Below are 7,330 nucleotides of genomic sequence, written 5' to 3' on the forward strand. Positions count from 1 at the left end.
GTCTTTGCGGATCATTGACGAAATTACTCCAGACGTGAACTTTTTCTAAAGACTCTGCAAGTAAAAGATGAGCTTTATGAGTCAAACGGACACATAGTCACACGCTGACTGCGAGAAGTATGTGTTTCCGCAGCCATTCAGTTCGGAAAGAGCACAGCCACTTCTAAAAATGGGAATCGATGACTGGACACTCTGTTATCCTTTCCTTTGCACGGCTCTGTTTGTGCTCTTTTGAATAGGTCTCAAAGTCTTTTTGGCTCACACGCACACATATTGCGAGCACATTCGCCTAACAAGCTAAAAACAGTCGCTTTTTTGTCATGTGAGAAAGCCGTTTCATAATGCTCAATCATGCCAGATGCATGCCAGACACAAAAACGGTTCCTTTAGACACGCACACTCTCAAGGCTCCATGACAACAGCAGCGAAGGCCAAACACAAAAGAGCTTGCATACAGACTGAAAATCCACACGTCGTCTCTGTGCTTGGGATCTATAATCTGAGGAGGTAATTGCAGTCTTTTGTTGTAACCTTGACACCCGGACTCATAAGTCTGATCAGGGGTCCCCTCCTCCAGTAGAATTATGGCCTGAATATAACTAGAAGGAAAACTAAAAAAATATTTTTCAAACCTTCTCCTGGAGGGCCACTGTAGAGATTAGTTCCAATTTGCCTCAACACACCTGCCTGGAAGTTTCTAGTATGCCTAGTAAGACTGTGATTAGCTGGTTCAGGTGTGTTTAATTGGGGTTGAAGCTAAACTCTGCAGAACAGTGGCTCTCCAGGAGCAGGATTGGACACACTAGGTCTACACTAACATACAATAACATTCTGTTCATCAGCTGGAAAAAATTGTTCTGAAAGTGATTTAAAATGTCGTTATCATTATATCTGTGGTGTGGACTTCCCTATTGTCATGGAATTAGAATGATTATTAAAATGTTATAGTTATAGTTATCGTCCTTGGTGAACATCCCAGCTTCACACCGCAGCCAAAGCCAAGCAGATGTCTTCTCCTGAAAACGATTGCCCTCACTATAACATCCAAAGCCAATAACCTTAAAGTCAATGTGCTGAAATGGCTCATTGATGTATGAGGTTCCGCTTAAACCAATGCACGCTGCTCTGTCCAGATGTGTGCAGGCAGGCTTTCTGTCTTTTATTTGGCTCCCATTTAAACCTCTTTCATTCTATCGTAGTTGCACGCCTCATTTTTTCACTTCATGCACACCTATAATTCAAAACAACCCTGTTTGACTGTAGTTTGCCCATTGCTTCAGGGTCAATCTCTTTAACCATCTCATCTCCTTTCACACGTGCTAAAACGAATAAAAATGTCAGTACAGAAGATATGAGGCATTGGCTTCAATTGCTAACACATTTCTTTTTGGGATTTCGCCACACTAGCTTCAAGCAGGAGGCATCTGGACGCGTGCGCATCTATCTGCAGATTTCCGACAGAATCCGGTAGAACAGACCCTCTGTTTTGAATTTTGGGAGGAATTTACCCCTCTATTAAGTCAAAGCGGAGGAAGCAATCATTTATTGTAAAAGGAAATTTTCAACACAACATCTGCCTCGTCTTTTATGAGGATCAAGAGAACATACAGCAACCCCCATCTTGGCATGTGCTGGTGAGAAATCAGTGAGACAATTTCAATGTGCAATGCCATCTATTTTGCTCTCCTAATGAAGTCTCATTTATTTCAATAAGGCACACATTGGCTCAGGCTGATAGCTTTCTCAGTTTACATTTAGACAGGAATGCTGTGGGAATCCTGATTGGAGTGTGACCTTATACAGATTCATTTTCAAGGCAGATATAAATTTAGAGAGGGAGGAGGAAAACAAACTGAGTTCTCCCACCATCTCCCCTCACAAGCTAAATGTGATATGCTTGTGTCCTGTTGATCTTGGCCTGACCATTCTTACTTTTCAGGGGGAGCTATGAAAATATTCTCACATTCGAATATTTGAAGATGAGGTTCACAAGAATACTTGCCAAAACTAAATGGAAAAGATAATGATGATGATGTTTTGGTATGTGTTCACTAAATATGTGTCTGTGTCTGTGTCTGTGTGCGTTTATGTACATATCCTCTCCCTATCCGAACTCCCTGAAGGTTATTCCTGAAGGCTTTTAACCATCTATCACCAGGGTCTTTGTTTAATCTCTTTGCCTTTTTATACATAACAGCTTTATTTACAACTCACTGTTAAATGGATGGATGGTTATTAGCAACACCGCTAATGTAGCTGTTCAGTCACATGGTGAATGCAGTTAAGGCTATAACTTCTGATATTGCTAAAAAATAGGATGTAAAATTAGACATTCTAGACATTTGCTCCATGTGATGATCTAATTTGCAATCTAATTGCAAGTGTTGGCTTTTGGAATTCTGTAGCAAGCAGGATGAGACTGAGGGCTGTGAGAACGGGGCGAGGCCGGTGGCGTGACTGACAATGAGCGACACCTGCGTGCCGCATATATCTCTAGTTCCTCATGGAGGAGCTTCGGAAGCATTTAAGGAGGAGCGACGACAGAGAAGGACGAGAGAGGATCAGGCCTGGACTATTTGTGTTGTGTTTTGTTTATGTGTGTGCAGCAGTTGTCCATGAGGGGCTGCCGCTTTTGCTTTCGTCATTTTTCGTTTTGTATTTGTTTTATTATTAAAGTGAAACGTTCGCCGGTTCTCGCCTCCTTCTTTCCTGAACAACATACCTTGTTACATTGGTGCCGAAACCCGGGAATAAAGGAGGGATGCGCTGTCGGAGAGCCATCACTGCTGAGACAATTTGCGGTGCTGAGGAGGTCGGGCCACTCTGTCCCATGATGGTAGTTAAAAAAAAACTCAGGGTTACAGGATTAGTTACGAGATGACAAAACCAAACCAATCCAACCAGGCTTTGTTGGTACCTTTATCATCAACTTTCTCTGTCAACTCAGGCTTTGATCCTGAGTTTAGTTGTGACATCAGTAGCGAACAGCCAAATCACATGCTGAGGAAGAGTGAAACTGCGATTCATTTCTCGCGAGAGAAGCAGCACGATTCACTTCTCTCTTCTGCAGAATATTACGAGATTAAAAAAAATATTAAGAATTTAAACAAATTTACACAGCAAGAAGAAAATAGCTGTCTATGAAAGAGGACAACTAAAAGAAAAAGTATTGCTATATCAGTGCAAGTAAAAGTTGTGAAGTTAGTTTATAAAGTTGATAAAGTTATTGAGAGAATTTAACCCTCTGGGGACCAAAAACGCGCCCGCGCGTTTTGCTCGTTTTTTTTTTTTAGCAATGAAAAATAAACACTTAATGCTCTGTTAATTTTGATCTTTCATTTTCGTGTAATACATCAATCGATCCTGTTCAGTTTCTATTTTTTTTCTGTATACTCACAATAAAAATAAAGTGTTTTGCTTTTTGACAAATAAAGAAAAATGAACATGATGCGATTTCTGCCTTCTCTCTGTCAGTAAACTCCCATTTGAAACACGTTCGAAAATGATCTATAACTCCGCGAAAATTCAGTCAAACAGGCAAACAGACCCACGGGCATAAAGCTTGAGATCGCATCTTTTAAATGAAGTAATTTATATAAAAAACAAATATTCTCAGCTTCTGTAATCTGTATAAAAAGAGAGCGACTCCAGTCGAGCTCATTACGAGCCATTCAAAAGTAATGTGACCACTCCCCGGAGAGCGCGTGCTATTCAAATGCAAATTCTGAGAACCATTTCAGTCTGTGAAACGCCCCCACATCAGCTGTAAACAAAGCGCCGCGAGTGAGGCATAATATAGCCTACCTTATGGAGAAAACTTTCCTCAGAACAGTGCTGATATGAGGAGCAATATCTCCTGATATGAGGAGCAGATCCCGCTGAGTGAGGTAGGCTGTTTTCTTTTCTCAAGTGTTGATGTGGAATAACGTTATGGAATAACGTTAGTGTAGGCCTATGCAAACCGCAAAAAGATGAATCGCATTTCTATAATATGACTCGCCTTTCTGTGAGATGAATGAAGGGTACATATTTGTAAAGACTGTTTAGCCTAAATATGAATCGCGCGTCTGTGTGTGAAAGAATAAACTGCTTTGCTATAGCCTACTGAGATGAGTAAAAATCGACTGAAATATGTTGAAATAAAATATATTTGTATAAGCAACGTATTAAACAGTTTTTAGGCTACTGTAGAATATACTGCCACATCAAATAAGCTTTTGTTTAGCAATTTCTGCTCATATCTAACGTTATATATATATATATATATATATATATATATATATATATATATATTAGGGGTGTAACGATTCGTTTTAACAACGATTCGATTCGATTCGCGATTCATGGTTGTCGATACGATTCAAGGACGATATTGGTTCATTTAGAACGATCCGATCCGAAACGATTCAGTGACTTGAAATCGATTCAGTAACTTTTTAGCCAAAAATTCTTGTAAGGGAATCAGGTATCAATTAATTATAGATATAAACAAACAAGTAAACAACAATTAATGTAAAATGCATTCACATTTTATTTTAATAAGTAGGACTGAACGATTATGACAAAAATGATAATTGTTGATTATTCCCTTGAAATTGTAATTGTGATTATTAATTACGATTATCACAACATAGAATGATGTTTTGAATAGTTTGGCCATGGGACCCACATTTCCGCATGGTCATCAAGCCGCGACCCACCTTTTTAGGAATTATATAAGCCTATTATAATACATTTATTTACACAAAAATTGTTGACACACAAGTTCTGTCCCCCTTTACTTAACAATTTTTTTTTAAGAATATGACAAATACTGATAGACAGTACACTGTTAGACTTTTCTGTAATTTCTACAGTTATTTACTTTAAATCCCCCAGTATTATACTGCTATTTCTCTTTACAGTAAATAACTGTGATTCCAATTGCATCATGGGAATTTTCTGTGACGTCTAACACCACATACAGAGACTTACTGTATTTTTTAAATTTGCTGTATACTACTGTATTTGACGTAACTGCCTCTCTGGCTGGCACCATTCCACCGTGCTTTTTATTTCCTAATTTTTGCCTTACACCGCGTGTCTACAACGCTATAATAGCCAGAGGCTGTCTATATTGGACACATTGAAGCGACCGGACCTTTAAATGCAAACCTGTTTATCCCTTGTAAGAACTAGCGCGAGCGCTTGGACTCGTATCGGACTACGTGTGAAATATAACGGCCGCGGCGCATCACTACACTGTCTGGGATTTGTCGTGTCGCGTCAGACAGACATCCAGTGTAGGTAATGGGGTCTGTCTTTTGTTGGATCGCGACGTTCGTGTCTGGCCCGGGGAAGAGACGGAATTCACTTCACCGAGAGAGGGATCAGCAAGCAAGGTAAAAAAAAAAAAAAAAAAAAAAAAAAACATTCTGTGTATGTTGACCATAGACTGGGTGTTGACAGGATTGTGCCCAGTTTAACGTATGTTATAACGTTAACGTTAGCCTGACGTTACTCGTCGTCAACATGGCGGTAACGAACTTTACCATGGTAAACTGAGCGAACGTTTCGTTTTACACACTTTGTTAGATTATTGAATTGTCGAGTTAAAATATGCCAACGAGCAACGCGTTTACATTAACAATAAATGTGAATAAACTAATGTGAAATTCTGTTTATAGCCTAATGTTTGGCCTACTGATGAGAACCTTTATAGTTTTAGCATTAGTTTGCAAACTATACCATATTATATATTTTTTTTTTAAATTTTTTTTTTTAATGTAATTTAATATTCACTTCCATTTTTGTGTTTATAGGCAACTGCAACAAAGCACCAATTCGCGCCAGTGACTTAGCAAGATTCCAGAGGTAAGTTAGGCCAGCCCATTTGTGATATATTTTGAGATAAGTTTACTGAAATGATTAGCATACGGTATGTGAAAATTGCTTTTGAGCCACTGGTGCAGACTAGGTAGCTTACAATATCTCATAAAATCTCTATAAAATTGGCTAACTTTATATCAAATAAGTGACCTTTGCATTATGTCTAACTTTATTACACAGCAAATGAACCAATCAGAAGATGGACCATTGTCTTTGTTCAGTCTCACCAGATTAAATGTATCCAGGTAAGCACTGCAGTAAAACTCTCACTAATTCATTCAGACCAAATCTAGCATTCTAAACAACTTAAGTTTATATTTTTGCATTATTTTTATATTTTATTAGCCAGAAGACTCTCTACCATTGCAGTTCCACCTGACTAGGAAGGTCCTAATTTTAGCGCACAGGTGGGTTAACTACTGTAGGAAGGAGAACGATCATCACACAGTGATTTCTTGCATGTATCTTACTGTGTATTTGTCTCAAACAGGTACTCCTTCACTGCAGACAAGCTGAAATGGGCTAAAATCATCGATTTCAGTCTTTCTCTCTATGGATCTCAGCATTTTTGGACAGAATTTAGGATTTGTAAGTATTAAAATTTAATCTGGCATAATTTAATTTAGTTCTTTTGTATGCTATTTATTGACAAAAGCTGTTTACAAATATATATTCTTAAGTTTTTGTGAAAATAATAATAAAAATTAACAAAAAAGGAGGTTAAAAATAATGTGACACTAATATTCTCTCTCTCTCTCTCTCTCTCTCTCTCTCTCTCTCTCTCTCTCTCTCTCTCTCTCATATAGTTTTGGAAGCGGGATCTCCTCTGAAGGACTGAGTACATTTGTGTTTGTGGGCACGCATGCAGACCAGGGAACACTCTGATGTTGTCAATCAAGTTCTGAACAGGAACCAATCTTTGGAGAAGTTCGTTTATTCACAAAGGTGGACAAAAACATTGTGTTGGCTTTCTAAAGATTATTTTGATGATGACTTTTACTCCTATGCTGTAGAAAAGATGGAGTAGACAGTCAGACATTGATAATAATAAGAAATGTTTCTTGAGCATCAAAGAGACTTCTTTCAAAAACATTACGACACTTAAATACTTCTTTTGGCCACCAGTGTACATGAATCCAACACATTTTTGGAAATAAGTGAAATTATTTTTAAGATGGGGTTATGTGTCTTGTATTGTGAAAAGAACTGTGTTTTGTCCTGTTTTTGACATTTCCTTTTTGAATGCTTAAAAATGTATTTATATTCTGCAGTTTTATGAATGTAATGGTTGATATTTAATTATAATACTTGTATAAGCTAAACAAGCAATGACTCTACATTCATTTAGTCAAATGCTAATGTTTTGTTTATGGTTTTATGTATGTTTTCAAAAATGTTTGCAGTGAAGGACAGCACATAATGTGTTAATTTAACACGTTTACACATCTTTGTGCTAACCTCT

The 7,330-nt window shown here is 38.0% G+C and overlaps 1 long non-coding RNA gene across 4 annotated transcripts; it reads left to right on the forward strand.

Annotated features, from left to right (window-relative positions):
- Positions 1-4,300: 4,300 nt before the first annotated feature.
- On the forward strand, positions 4,301-7,078 carry LOC311288125. Of its 4 annotated transcripts, XR_014626883.1 has the most exons (6): positions 4,301-5,381; positions 5,802-5,853; positions 6,049-6,113; positions 6,214-6,275; positions 6,359-6,456; positions 6,675-7,078. It is a non-coding gene; the product is annotated as an uncharacterized lncRNA (long non-coding RNA). The 4 variants fall into 4 exon arrangements; XR_014626881.1 differs by having other exon boundaries at positions 4,301-6,113; XR_014626882.1 differs by having other exon boundaries at positions 4,301-5,853; positions 6,049-6,275.
- Positions 7,079-7,330: the final 252 nt, after the last annotated feature.

The sequence above is a fragment of the Rutilus rutilus genome (genome assembly GCF_951802725.1).
Source record: "Rutilus rutilus genome assembly, chromosome: 3".
In the NCBI taxonomy this organism is placed as follows: domain Eukaryota; kingdom Metazoa; phylum Chordata; class Actinopteri; order Cypriniformes; family Leuciscidae; genus Rutilus; species Rutilus rutilus.